General features: G+C 42.5%; 1 pseudogene; it reads right to left on the bottom strand.

The window, feature by feature from the left end:
- Window positions 1–9902: 9902 nt before the first annotated feature.
- On the bottom strand, window positions 9903–13067 carry LOC105492697 (small ribosomal subunit protein uS14-like; annotated as a pseudogene).
- Window positions 13068–13307: the final 240 nt, after the last annotated feature.

The raw sequence follows: 13307 nt of genomic DNA, 5'->3' as shown, positions 1-13307 counted from the left end.
TGAAACTCCGTCACAACAAAAACAACAACAACAACAAACTTGGCAAGACAGCATCACTCCCAATTCCTTTGTGTGGCTATGACCTGCTCCCTGCTGACACACCCAGCCACCCTGTCTCTGCTAACCAGTCTCCGTATTTAACAGCAAACATGCTGGCCTTCTGGCAGTTTGCCCCAGGCTACCATGTTCTTGGTCACCTCACCTCGGGGCAGTGGTATGTTCGTAAGTGTTTATCATCTCGCTCTTCAGGGGCAAAAAAATGCCCTGACAATATTTGCCAATTTCTTTTGTGTAAATACTCTCATCATGACTGATTTCCAGCTAGTAATGTGACATCCATGAATGTGGAGGTGGGAGGAAAGGCCACGATCCCCTTTCCCCATCAGTGCGAACAGGCTCCAGCACACCTCTTCCTCTGGAGTCTTTACCCATTCTGTTCTTTCTGCATAGGAGGACCTCTCTAAGGCCCTCCACTTCCCCACAGACACTTCCAGGTAATTCACACAGGTCTTCAACCCCTGGCCCAGCTGTTGGCATCTTACCTGGAAGCAGTCCTGTATCCGGGACCCTTATGTTTCCCTTTAGTATAGACACTTATAAATGTCTTCTATTAAATGATAAGCTCATGGCATCCACCACATTTTGCTTAGTATCTACTACATAATAAGTCCTCATAGTTATGGAATGAATGAATGAATGAATGAATGTATGCACTCCTTGTGTCTCACGAAATCTCTTTCTGTGGGCAGCTATCTACTTTACCTGGCACAGGACAGAACACATGTACTAAAGAGGTAGACAATACAGGTTGGAAACGACTTTCCAAGGGTTGGGCTCATTGCTTGTTCTCACTTCACTAAGATGCTTGTGCCCAAGTGATCAATAATTCACTTTTTGGTCCCCAGGCCTATGTTTGCCTTCATAACCCGTGAAGCCCCAGGGAGGCATTCATTAGTGAATGAGAACTTCATGCAAGGATGGAAGATGTTGTGTGAACTGAGTGCTTTGCTTATTTTTGTTTGTAAGAAATGCTTCCCAGAGGGGCAATAAAGCCATCAGAATGGGGTGCGTAGGGCATGGCAGGGGATGCCAGATGATGGTAGGAGGGAGGGAGGAAAAAGAAGTGCCCAGGAGGAAAAATTGAGGGAAACTAATTCATTCCCAACATCTTTCTTGAGCTTGAAGGGAGTGAACATTCTATACTCAAAAGTGCTTTGAAGCTTGGTTTAATATTGCATGCCTTTCCTAGGAAGTTATACATAATGATAGATCATTCTGATTCTCAACAATATAAAAAAATTCTGACATCAAAAATGGCCAGCAGCTCAAAGAAGGGGTCAGTTTCTATTTATATAGGAGGTAGAAAATAGCTTTTAAGCCTCCTGGGTACCCCATGGAACAGACCCAAATGTACATGTTCCTCTAACTCCAAGAGAGGTTCGGGTTGGAGTGCATGCATAGGTACACATTCATGTGCTCACAGGCTGTGGTAGCAACACAGACAAGAAGGGGAACACCGACAGCTACTGCCTCATGAGTGTCCTTTATAATTACATGGCTCTGTTGAAAGGGAAGAAAACTATTAATATCATTTCTTGAGCCTTATGATGTTCCATAGCATCTTTATTATTGGAAGGGTTTTCTCTTCCTTCCTCTCTGCTTCACTGGCTCCTTACATTCCCTCCAACAGTTTCTAAGGCACCTGAACATAAGGTCTAGACTTTGTCTTTAGGAACTCTACAGCCAAAAGAAATGATTCTTTACCTGGGTCTGTGATCCCCAAGGGGGTCTAGGTTTAGAGTTTGGGGTCTTGTGCATGCCTTAATATGGAACGCAAAATTCCAGTTGTCTAGAGAGGGGTCCATAACTTTCATTTGTGTCTCAAAAAGGTTCCGGAAGCTCACAATGTTAAGAGATGAGCCTGTTACTGAACAGAATCAGGCAGCAATCAAGGTGTCAGGAAGGTACCGTGGTCTTACAATAACACTGTGTGGTGGTCTGAACTCAGAGGTGATGCCCTCAGGGAGAAAGCAGGTGAGCTTGGGCCTCAGATATGTGAAGTTTCAATCGTGGTTCTGCTACTGAGTCTTTGGGAGACCTTGGGCAACTTGTATAACCTCCCTGACCTCAGCAACCATACTTGCTTTGAGGGTTAAATGGACAATGTACAGGGTGTTTGAAAAGTTGGACCACATAGGACAAACTTATGTTTAAACAGTATGTCAGTTATATTTTCCAATACTGTGCTCAATCTATTTTTCTTCATTCTCCAGACACCTTTTCAGGTGAAGAACTTCTCAACTTAAAGTAATGAGTCCAATTGTCCATTTGAAAAAATACAGTAAGTTCTTGTTTTCTCTGTGTCCAGACTTTTGTGAATCCTCTGTAGTTTATAGTGAAATTCAGAAGAATTTTACTTGAAAAGCTGTCTGGAGATTGGGAAGAGAGACTATTGAGCATGTAAACCTATGTAAATAGGTTTACATCCCTACACATTTTGGACACCCTCCATCTACAGGTTGTTGAGACACTGATATTTTATTTTTTCCTGTGGAAGAGGCAGAGGTATGCAACCCCAGAGGAATCAACTAGCAGCACAGCTAGGGCTCTCCTGATTCTTGCTCTACATCCCATCAACTGTTCACCACAGGCATTCAAATGTGTAGCTGGCCATATGCCCCTGTCCTCCTGTTTGTCCGATCCTCCATCTTTCTCACTGCAGTGGCAGCAAGGGATTGAGCAGTCCTCCTGAATGTTTCATCCTAGACAGGTAGCTTCCTTGGATCTGGCCTGAGGGGAAAAGACTTAATCAGAGAGGAATGCACGAATGTCTATTCATATGAATGTGTTTTTAACAAAACGAAGGTTAAGTTAGAGAATAAGAATCCTGGGCTGGGCATGGTGGCTCACGCCTGTAATCCCAGCACTTCAGGAGGCCAAGGCGGGCGGATCACAAGATCAGGAGATCAAGACCATCCTGGCTAATATGGTGAAACTCTGTCTCTACTGAAAATACAAAAAAAAAAAAAAACAAAAAAAAAAACAAAAAAAAAAAACTAGCTGGGCGTGGTGGCGGGCGCCTATAGTCCTAGCTACTCGGGAGACTGAGGCAGGATAATGGCGTGAACCCGGGAGGCAGAGCTTACAGTGAGCTGAGATTGTGCCACTGCACTCCAGCCTGGGTAACAGAGCGAGACTCTGTCTCAAAAAAAGAAAAAAAAAAAAAATCCAGGGGGAATCTTGATCACTCCCCCATCAGGTTAAGTGTCCCTGCTGTGTGCCCCCAGAGGGCTCTGCACCCAGCACTCTGGGTTGCAATTGCTTGGTTTATTGTCTGTCTTCTTTCTGGGCTTCCACCTAGTGCTCACATCATGTCACAGGGCCTGATAGGCACATAATATGTACTCAACAAGTATTTTTCTATGAATTACTTCTTAAAGAAATTTAATGTCTTCCTGAAAATTGAAAGGGAATGTGACTTGCAATGATTGAGTTACATTTGGAGATGAAAATAAGAAATATAAGTCTTATTAGCAAAGCGAAACACCTGAGCTGTAATTCCCCCAACTTCTTTTCTCCCACGAAGTTGTGTCATTAACATAAGAAGAAACAAATGAGCAAATAAGCACTAATATGCAAAGGATGTTATTAAGGAAGCCCTACATCTTTGAATAAGCAATCTGACTTTTAAGAAATTATCCTATGCACATCAGCATAAAAGAAAATGTTTAAAGCTATTGGCTGCAGCATTGTTATCAAGAATAAAAAACTGGAAACAATTTAATTTTATAGATGGTCTCTGTACAATGGTTCAACTTACAATTTTTCAATGTTGCAAGCAGGGACAGCTGTGGTGCCATTGCAGGGTCCTAGCCCCACTTTATGGACATTTTATCTGTGTAAGGAGCACACTAGAGACACTTTTGGGTCTTGAAGCAGTGAAGGCAATGGTTCCGAGCTCCAGCAGTTCAAATAATCACCTTGAGGGTTTTTGGAAAATAGATTCCCAATTCATACTCCTGGAGATGCTCATTCAGGAGGTCTGGAATAGGCCCCAGAATCCACGTTCTTAACAAATGCTCCCTGTGAGTCAGGTTGATCAGTTAGATTTGGGGACTGACTTCTGAGGGACCCATAGCAAGAGCTGAGTAGTCTCGGGCAGTTTCTCTATGACTCACTTCTACAAAGCAGTGGTGGAGGATGTGAAAGAAGCACCCACAGAGCATATTAAAAATGCAGATTTCACATCAGTAGAAAGTGGCTAAAATGACAAAGACAGACAACAGCAAATATTGGTGAAGATGTGGAGCAGCTGAGACGTTTATTCCATTGCTGATACGGGTATGAAACTGTACAACCTTTTTGAAAAACGGTTTGGCATTTTCTCACAAAGTTACACATACGCCTACCCTGTGATCAAGCAATTCCATTCCTAGGTGTTTACCCAAAATAAGTAAAAGCATATGTTAACACAAAGAGTTGTGTGCTAATATTCATAATTGCTGAGAATGCAAAACATCTTCCAGTGGACACAGCATAAGGTGGCCTCCCAAAAATCCACAGCCTTGTATAATCCCCTCGAGTGTGGGTGGAACTTGTGACTTGCTCCTAACCAATATAGCAAAGGTGATGAAATGTCATATGCCTATGATTATGTTACATGTATAAGACTCCATTTTAGCAGGCTGGAGAGAGAGACTTTCCTGCTGGCCTTGAAGAAGTAAACAGCTATATTGTAAGCTGCCCTTGGAAAAGGCCATGTGGCAGGGAACTGCAGAGGGCAGCCTCCAGCTGACAGCCAGTACAAAGCCAAGATCCATAGTCCTACAACTGAAAAGACCTGAATTCTGCCAACAACCATGTGAACTTGGAAGAGGACTTCCAGCTCCAGACAGTAATGGAGCCTGCTGACACTGTGGTTGCAGCTTTGCGAGACCCTGGCAGAAGACCAGACTAAGCCATGCCTCAGCTCCAAGCCATGGAAATTGTGAGCTAATATAGATTGGACATCCTAAGTCTAAAAATCCAATCTGAAATGTCCAAAATCCAAAACTTTTTGAGCACTGACAAGATGCTCAAAGGAAATGCTCACTGGAGCATTTTGTATTTTGGATTTGGGATGTTTAACCAGTGAGTATAATGCAAATATTCCTAAATCTGAAAAAAATCAAAAATTCAAAACACTTCTGGTCCCAGACATTTCAGATAAGGGAGACTCAACCTGCAAATGTATGTTGTTTTAAGCTGCTATGTTTGTGATAACTGGTTATACAGCCTAAAAAACTAACACACACCCAAATGCCCCTCAGCAGGTGGCTGTATGAACAAATTGTAGCATATTCCATATGTAGCACAGTGGAGTATTACTTAGCAATGAAAAAGAACAATTAATATCTATAACAACATGGATGACTCTCAAAACCATTATGTTAAGTGAGAGGCCTGGCTCAAAAGAGTATACACATGTGATAGAAATCAGAACAGTGGCCACTTCTGGGAGGGTGGGTGACTGGCTGGAAAGCGGCCTATGGAAACTTTCTAGAGTGATAGAAGTTTTGGTTGAGGTGGTGGAGTACATACATTTGTTGAATCCCATTGAAAAGTGCACTTAAAATCTCTGCATTTAGTTGTATGTAAATTATGCTTTAATTTTAGAAAAAGGCAAATAGCCCTCTCTTCCAGATTCAGTGGGTCTAGAGAAGTAGGGTATAGAATTCTTCATTTTTAGCAAGCATCTCCAGACAATTGTAATGCAGAAGTCTTTTAGCCACACTTTGAAAAAACCCCAGGGCTCTAGGTCATTTAAGCCAGAAGGATGGAGGAATCGGGAACATATGGTTTCTTCCAACTCAAACTAGCTTTTTCCCAAAGGACTTGTATTCTAATTAGAACAACAATGATTTTATTCGTTATTCAGCCAGTCAACAGGCAATTTCATTCAGTTCAATTAATTGAGAGTTTCTGAGAACATGCTATTTATCTTATTCAAAGAAATCATAAGACGTAACCATTCTTCCAAAAGTGCTAAAATTTAATTGAGGATAATACCCCTGTATGTATGAAATTGGAAATGGTTCAATTGCAATACAAAGCAAACAATATAATTACTCATTTCCTAGTTATTGAATCTAGTTTTTTTGTTTTTTGTTTTTTGTTTTTTGTTTGTTTGTTTGGTCACTTTCCAAAGTATTCCCAATAGCCATGATTTCCTTATGTCTGCGTATCTTTAAAGTCACTTTTTATGGCATACTCAGTAATTTTAATGAAGACTCAAGTGTTCTTTACCCTGTTAGTTTTCCTCCCATTATAAGGCTGTTGCTTCTTTTTTTGTCCATTTTTGTTCTAGTCAGTCATGAATCATGCTGCTGGAAGCTTTCAGGAGCTCTCAGTTGAGGATCATGGCAATAATCGGCCCCACCTGCCTTCCCTGATATCTTGGCAAAGCCTTTGGTCCTGCCCCATGTTCCAAGAACCAACCAAGGAAACTGATTCTAATCAGAAGCCCAGCTGGACAGATGGAATACAATATCCTAATTCCCAAATGCTGCTGCTTTTTGCTGAGCTCATTTCACTCGGCAAAATTTCTTTAACTTCCTAAGCACTGAATTTTAATCCTCATTAAGTATCACAACCTATAATAATGTTCACACAGATTCATACTTGTGAAAGCTTCCTGACAATTTTCTACTTCATTTTCCTCAATTCCAGGTCATTCTAAATGATGCTTTTCTACTATGGACAATAGAATGGTCGATGATCCAGAAAACGATGTTTCTCTTTGGTGATAAAGATAGAAAATTTCTTCTTTGTAATGCAAGAGTAAGACACCTCAGAGTAGTAAGGGCTTTCTGAAAACTTATTTTGTCATTAGAGTAAATTCCCCATTATCTAGAATATATATCCAGGGACCTAAACAAGATAAAATACATCTACAGAAAAGTAACCAGGGTGGAGAATGCACAGGGAATCTTTGGTTCAAAGAGGAGAAGGCTCAGATATAGCCTTCAATCTATAGCAGTGTCAGTCTACATGGCTACAAGAAATAAAATTAGGTCTGATGGTGGAAGGAACAGAGTGAAAATCTTAGCGCAATAAATAAGGAGACATTTCCTTACAAGGAGATAACAGCCATTTATTAAATCACAGTTCTGTGGGTTGGAAGTCCAAGTACAGCATGGTTCTGCTGGTTCCTCTGCTTAGACCCTCATGAGGCTGAAATCAAGGTGTTGGCAGGTCTGGATTCCATTCTAGAGGCTGTGGGGATGAATCTGCTTCCAAGCTCATTCACATTGTTGGCCAGATTCAGTTCCTTGTAGGTGTAGGACTGAAGTGCTTGGTTCCTTGCTGGCTGCCAGTATGGACTGATCTTTTCTCCTAGAGGCTGCCACCTTCCTTCTCATGCTTTCCATATGCATCTCCTGTTCAGCAACGGCAGGTTGAGTCCTTCTCATGCTTCAAGTGTCCCTGACTTCCCCGTCTGCCTCATCGCTCTGACTGACTCTTCTGCCTTCTGCGGCTGCTTTTAAGGACTCACATGATTACACCGGGCCCACTCAGAAAATCCAGGATAATCTCCCTACTTTAAATTCAGCTGGCTAGTTGCCTTAATTGCATCCACAAGTCCAAAGCAGAACCTAGATTAAATATTTAATTTAATAACCAGGAGATAGGAATCTTTAGAATTCTACCTACTGCATGAGTTTCTTATTCTCAAAGATAAAAATAACGCTGAGGAGAGGAGCACCATAGTAGCCAAAGAGAGGTCATCCTGGAGCTGCTCTACTTGGACCAGGACAGTGTAGGGAAGTACAAATTAACAGTCATTCCCAAGCCCCTTCTCCTCTCCTAGCCCTAGAAAACCAATGATCTACTCTCTACCTCTAGATTTGCCTACTCTGGATACTTTGTATAAATGAAATCATATAATACGTGGGGTTTATTGTCTGGCTTCTTTCACTTAGCATAATGTTTTCAAGGTTCATCCATGTTGTACATGACTCATTTTTGTTTCATTAATATTCCAATATATAGATATATTACATTTTGTTTATCTGTTCTCTGTGATTGTCTTGATCATCCCCTCACAGTAGCATTCTCTTAAACTGCATTCAATGCAGCTAATGAGAAGCAGACCTCTCACCATCTCTTCTTTTCTTTTCTTTTTTTAATTATACTTTAGGTTCTGGGATACATGTGTAGAACATGCAGGTTTGTTACATAGGTATACATGTGCCACGTGGTTTGCTGCATCCATCAACCCGTTATCTACATTAGGTATTTCTCCTAATGCCATCCCTCCCCTAGTCCCCCATTCCCTGACAGGCCCTGGTGTATGATATTCCCCTCCCTGTGTCCATGTGTTCTCATTGTTCAACTCTCACTTATGAGTGAGAACATGCAGTGTTTGGTTTTCTGTTCCTGTGTTAGTTTGCGGAGAATGATGGTTTCCAGTTTCACCCATGTCCCTGCAAAGGACACGAACTCATCCTTTTTTATGGCTGCATAGTATTCCATGTTATATATGTGCCACATTTTCCTTATCCAGTCTATCACTGATGGGCATTTGGGTTGGTTCCAAGTCTTTGCTATTGTGAATTGTGAATTGAGACAGAGTCTTACCCTTTCACCCAGGCTGGAGTGCAATAGCACAATCTCAGCTCACTACAACCTCTGCCTCCCAGGTTCAAGTGATTCTCCTGCATCAGTCTCCCGAGTAGATGGGATTACAGGCATGTGCCACCACACCCAGCTAATTTTTTTGTATCTTTAGTAGACACGGGGTTTCACCATGTTGACCAAGCTGGTCTTGAACTCCTGACCTCGTGATCTGCCTGCCTCAGCCTCCCCAAGTGCTGGGATTACAGGTGTGAGCTATCGCTCTTGGCTGAGACTAGATCTTAAAAAAAAACAGCTGCACTCACTTTGCTCTTTTTTGGAACACTTGCTCTGGGAAATCCAGCTGTCATGTCATGAAGACACACACACAGCCCTAAGGGGAAGTTCATATGGCAAGAAACTGAGGTGCTTACCCACAGCCAACACCAACTAACCACACATCTGAGTGTGCTATCTTGGAAGTGGGTCCTACAACTCCGGTCAAGCTTTCAGATGACTGTAGCCCTGCCCAACATCTGGACTGCAATATCATGACTGAACCACCAGCTAAGCCACTTCCAAAGTCTTTACCCACTGAAACTGTGAGAGACTATGATATTGTTTTAAGATACTAAGTTTTATGCTAATTTTTATGGAGCAATAGAGACTTACTACATATAGCTTTATCCTTAATGTCTTTTTCTCACATTCCATGTTTAATTCATCAGAAAATCATGTTGGCTTTACATTTCAGTATATCTAGAATCTGATCATCCCTTATTGTCTCCACTGCCACACTCTAGCCCATCATCTCTCATGAGAATTTTCACAACAGCTTCCTTACTGGTTTCCTTGTTTCCACTCCTGCCCTACCTCAGTCTATTCTTAAAGGAGCATCCATGATCCTTGTAAGACATTAGTTAGATCATGCCACTGTCCTCCTCAAAATCCTGCACATTTTCCTTATTTCACTCATATAAAGGCCCAAATTCTTAGAGTGGCTCAATATCTCATCAACTACTATCCCCAGGGTCTAGAACAGGCCATGGGCACAAAAGATATTTTCTAAGCCAAACCGAACTGAAGGTGTGGAGAGAAAGGAGCAGAAAGATCCCCATTATCATCACGCATAGGGGTTGGGGGAAATGGGAGATGGGAGGAGAATAGTGAAAATAGGAATAAGCATAAAGTCTTTTAATAGAATTTCATTATTTATTTATTTTTTCAAATGTTTATTTTATGTACAAATAACTATCATGGGTTTTCATTGAATAGATGCCTTGGAGAATCCTTTGAAGGAAGATCATTTAGTCCAACTTAATGAAACCGATATCCTTCGCTTACTGACAGAAACACTGGCGGCACATATTGAGGCCATATTTCTGGATCAGACCGTGCCCGTTTGAACAGACGCAATGAGAGCGAGAACCCTGGCTGAATTTTCACGGGTGGCTCCAGTTATAGCTGCTGGTGACCCATCTTGCTGTCAGGAGTGCAAAGAGGCAAAAGGTGAATTTCACTATTTTTTATTTTTTGTAGAGATGGGGTCTTGCTATGTTCCCCAGGCTTGTTTGAAAATCCTGGCCTCAAGTAATCGCCCCAGCTTGGCCTCCCAAAGTGCTGGAATTACAGGCATGTGCCACGGTGCCTGGCCTTTTAATAGGATTTCAAAGTGTTCCCTCCCTGCCTCCCTCACCACACCTGTAGAATCTAGATAGGAAGACAAGACTGAGAGGTCAGAGAAGAGTGACAAGAGGGAGATGGACAACGAGAAATGACAAAGGCAAGTTCCATCCAGTCCCTGTTTTCCAGAGCTGAGCCCTGACCCCTGAACTGCAAGGGGAGGAGTGTGAAGCTGTCCTGGATTTGGAGCTTTTGTCCTCTAACCACAGTGAACTTTTTTTTTTTTTTTTTAAGCCAACCATGGTCTAGTCTACCTTAATACTTGGCTGAGTTATACCAGGAGGCTGCTATTTGAAATTGTCACACTTTTCAAATACCTCAGCTGGTGACAAACATGGCTATAATGCAAATGGCCCAGCGTCCCTTCAAAATTGCCAAACGTGAGGTTTCAGGCTGGGACTTGCAGTTACTTTAAATTCTCTCTTTGCTCTGAATTCTGCTCAGTTCAAATGAAATGCGTGCATCACACATCAAGAACGACAGGGAGCCATCTGAAATTTCCTGAAACACCTGGTGCCGGGCAGGTTGAGGCAGGCAATCCTGTCATGCTGCCCTTGACAGGTTTGTGATAGCATCTTTTTTTGGTCTTTATGTTATTTACTGACAAATTCCAAGTAACGTCAGAGCTGATGAATACAAAACAGCCACTGTGACTGCAATCCTGCCACTACCAAGAGCACAGACTTCAATGGATCCACAGCAGCGCTTTCCAGCCAGAAGCGGCATGACCCATGGTGGGTTGGAGAAACAAGTCAATGGATCACGACAGCATTTCACAACAAAATCAAGGAGGATGAAAATGAGAATACCAGAGTTTACAGTTCAGAAAAAACATAAGAACTGTTTTATGAAACTTCAGCTTTAATCACATATGTGTATGTGTGTTTATGTATGCTCCAGGTTTAATATAAAATTAAATTCTTTGCTTACAGTTATGGTCAAAGGAGTCCACAAACCACTGATTTTTGCCAGAGTCGAGGCTGGCAAAATACTGTCTTCAAGCCAAAATCAGCTCACTGCCTATTGTCTGTATGGCCTGAAAGATAAGAAAGACTTTAACACTTTGGAATGTTTGGAAAAATTCAAAAAGCAAGATATTTCATGATGTGTGAAAATGATGTGAAATTCAAATTTCAGTGTCCATAAAATACTATTGGAACACAGCCACACCCATTTGTTTATGTATTGTCTGTGGTGCTTTTAGCAAAGTTGAGTAGTTGCAACAGACACTTTATGGTCCACAAAGCCTAAAATATTTTCTATCTTTATGGGCAAAGTTTACCGACCTCTGATCTAGAGGCCTCATTGTTATGATGCATTTTTTTTCAAGTCTATATATCTGTTTAATTTGGTTTATAGAAGAAACAGGGAAAGGTTCGGACACAAGATTGCACTGTGGGATTCTAGGCATGTTGTGGACACTGCCACTCCTCCCCACATCTCCTGTCCTGTTTTGTGTGCCCCTCCCCTGGCCCCTGTGCCTTCTGTGGCCTGCACCTGTGGCTTTCTGCAGAGGCCTGCCCTCGGGCTCTCAGAGCAGCTTTGCCTGCCTGTGCAGCAGCTGGAGGTACCCAGGAGTTTAAGCTACCGCAGGCAGGCCTTTGGTCAAGACAGTGGGGTATGAAATGTAATCCTCTTGCTCAAGTCGTGAGGACAGAACTCTGAAGTGTAACTTTCAATCCAGATGTCCACTATGGGATCAGGCTAGTTCCCTTTCTCTAGACTTTGCCTGAATCACACCCTTGCTTGAATTCTCTCCCTTCCCCATCCTGCTTGCCCCATTCCTTTTGGGTTTCCTGAAGCACTTGCTTTGACACTGGGGTTGCACATGCATCTGACTCTGTCAGAGTCCTCTTTGGGGGAGCCCAGCCTGAGAGAGGGGAAGCAGTGGGGAGGTTCATAAAAGGCAACTCTTTCTGACAAAACTTTGGCTTAATGGGTGCTCCCTACAATGTCTTGCTGAATATGGACACTTCCCACATTGTTTTTGTTTTTCTGAAAGTGAGAAGGTGGTTATCTCATTTAAGATGATTTTGCAATGCATTGTAATTTCAAAGAGTTCTGAGATGAGTCAAGATAATTGGATTCTATTTCCAATGGATCCACTGGGCAAGTAATAAGCACCATTAAAGTCGTATTCTCCCATTTGTAGGAGGTAGAGTAGCTAATGTTTAAGCTTTCCCCTATCTTTCCGAGTCTCCTTGTAAAGTGGGTGCTTTAAACCATCTTCTAGATGCTAACTAATCCCAATCAGGGCACCTAACTGCAAACCTGGTTGGGCTCCAGAATTCAGGTACATCACTCACACAGCAGAGGTGCTGGACCCGGCATTGTGGGTGGACACCAGAGGTACACTGGAGACCGTCCAGGGGACTCAGTGCTCCCCAACCTCAAGCCTTGACACTGGTTGCCAATCAGCAGCACTCAGAGACTTTGCTTTCCAATATGGAGCCAATAACTGCAGTTTTATGCTTTAAAACCCCGGGCTCCCTCTAACCTCTTGATCCTAGCTGGGACTGTGCGTATTGGGCTTCCTGTGTGGCACCCAATCTTTGGTCTGTTCCTTTCTGTCTTGGACATGCTGCATAGCTGGCTGTTTCTGTAGCAGTCCTGTCCATGTATCAAAGCACTTTTTGGTGAGACAAGAGCAACTGAAAGGAGCCAGGAGAGGTTCTAGGTAGACACGCAAGGGGAGAGAACCCTGTAATGGAAACGGGGGAGCAGGTAAGAAGGTGGGGAACTAGAAGACAGCACACTTTATTTATATCTTGCTTACCATAAAAACTTTAAATGACACGTGAGGATATAAAGTATTTTTTTCAGCCAGGTCTAAGGATCCCTGGGAATTCTGAACATATTGTCTGAGGCCCACAAGTTCTTTACACAAATAATAATAATAATTATTATTATTTTGAGACGGCGTCTCACTCTGTCGCCCAGGCTGGAGTGCATGGTGTGATCTCGGCTCACTGCAACCTCTGCCTCCCAGGTTCAAGCGATTCTCCTGCCTCAGCCTCCTGAGTAGCTGG

This window comes from Macaca nemestrina, chromosome 11, assembly GCF_043159975.1.
Source record: "Macaca nemestrina isolate mMacNem1 chromosome 11, mMacNem.hap1, whole genome shotgun sequence".
Taxonomy (NCBI): Eukaryota; Metazoa; Chordata; class Mammalia; order Primates; family Cercopithecidae; genus Macaca; species Macaca nemestrina.
The sequence above is the reverse complement of the archived record's forward strand: the minus strand, read 5'-3'. Positions and strand labels throughout refer to the sequence as shown.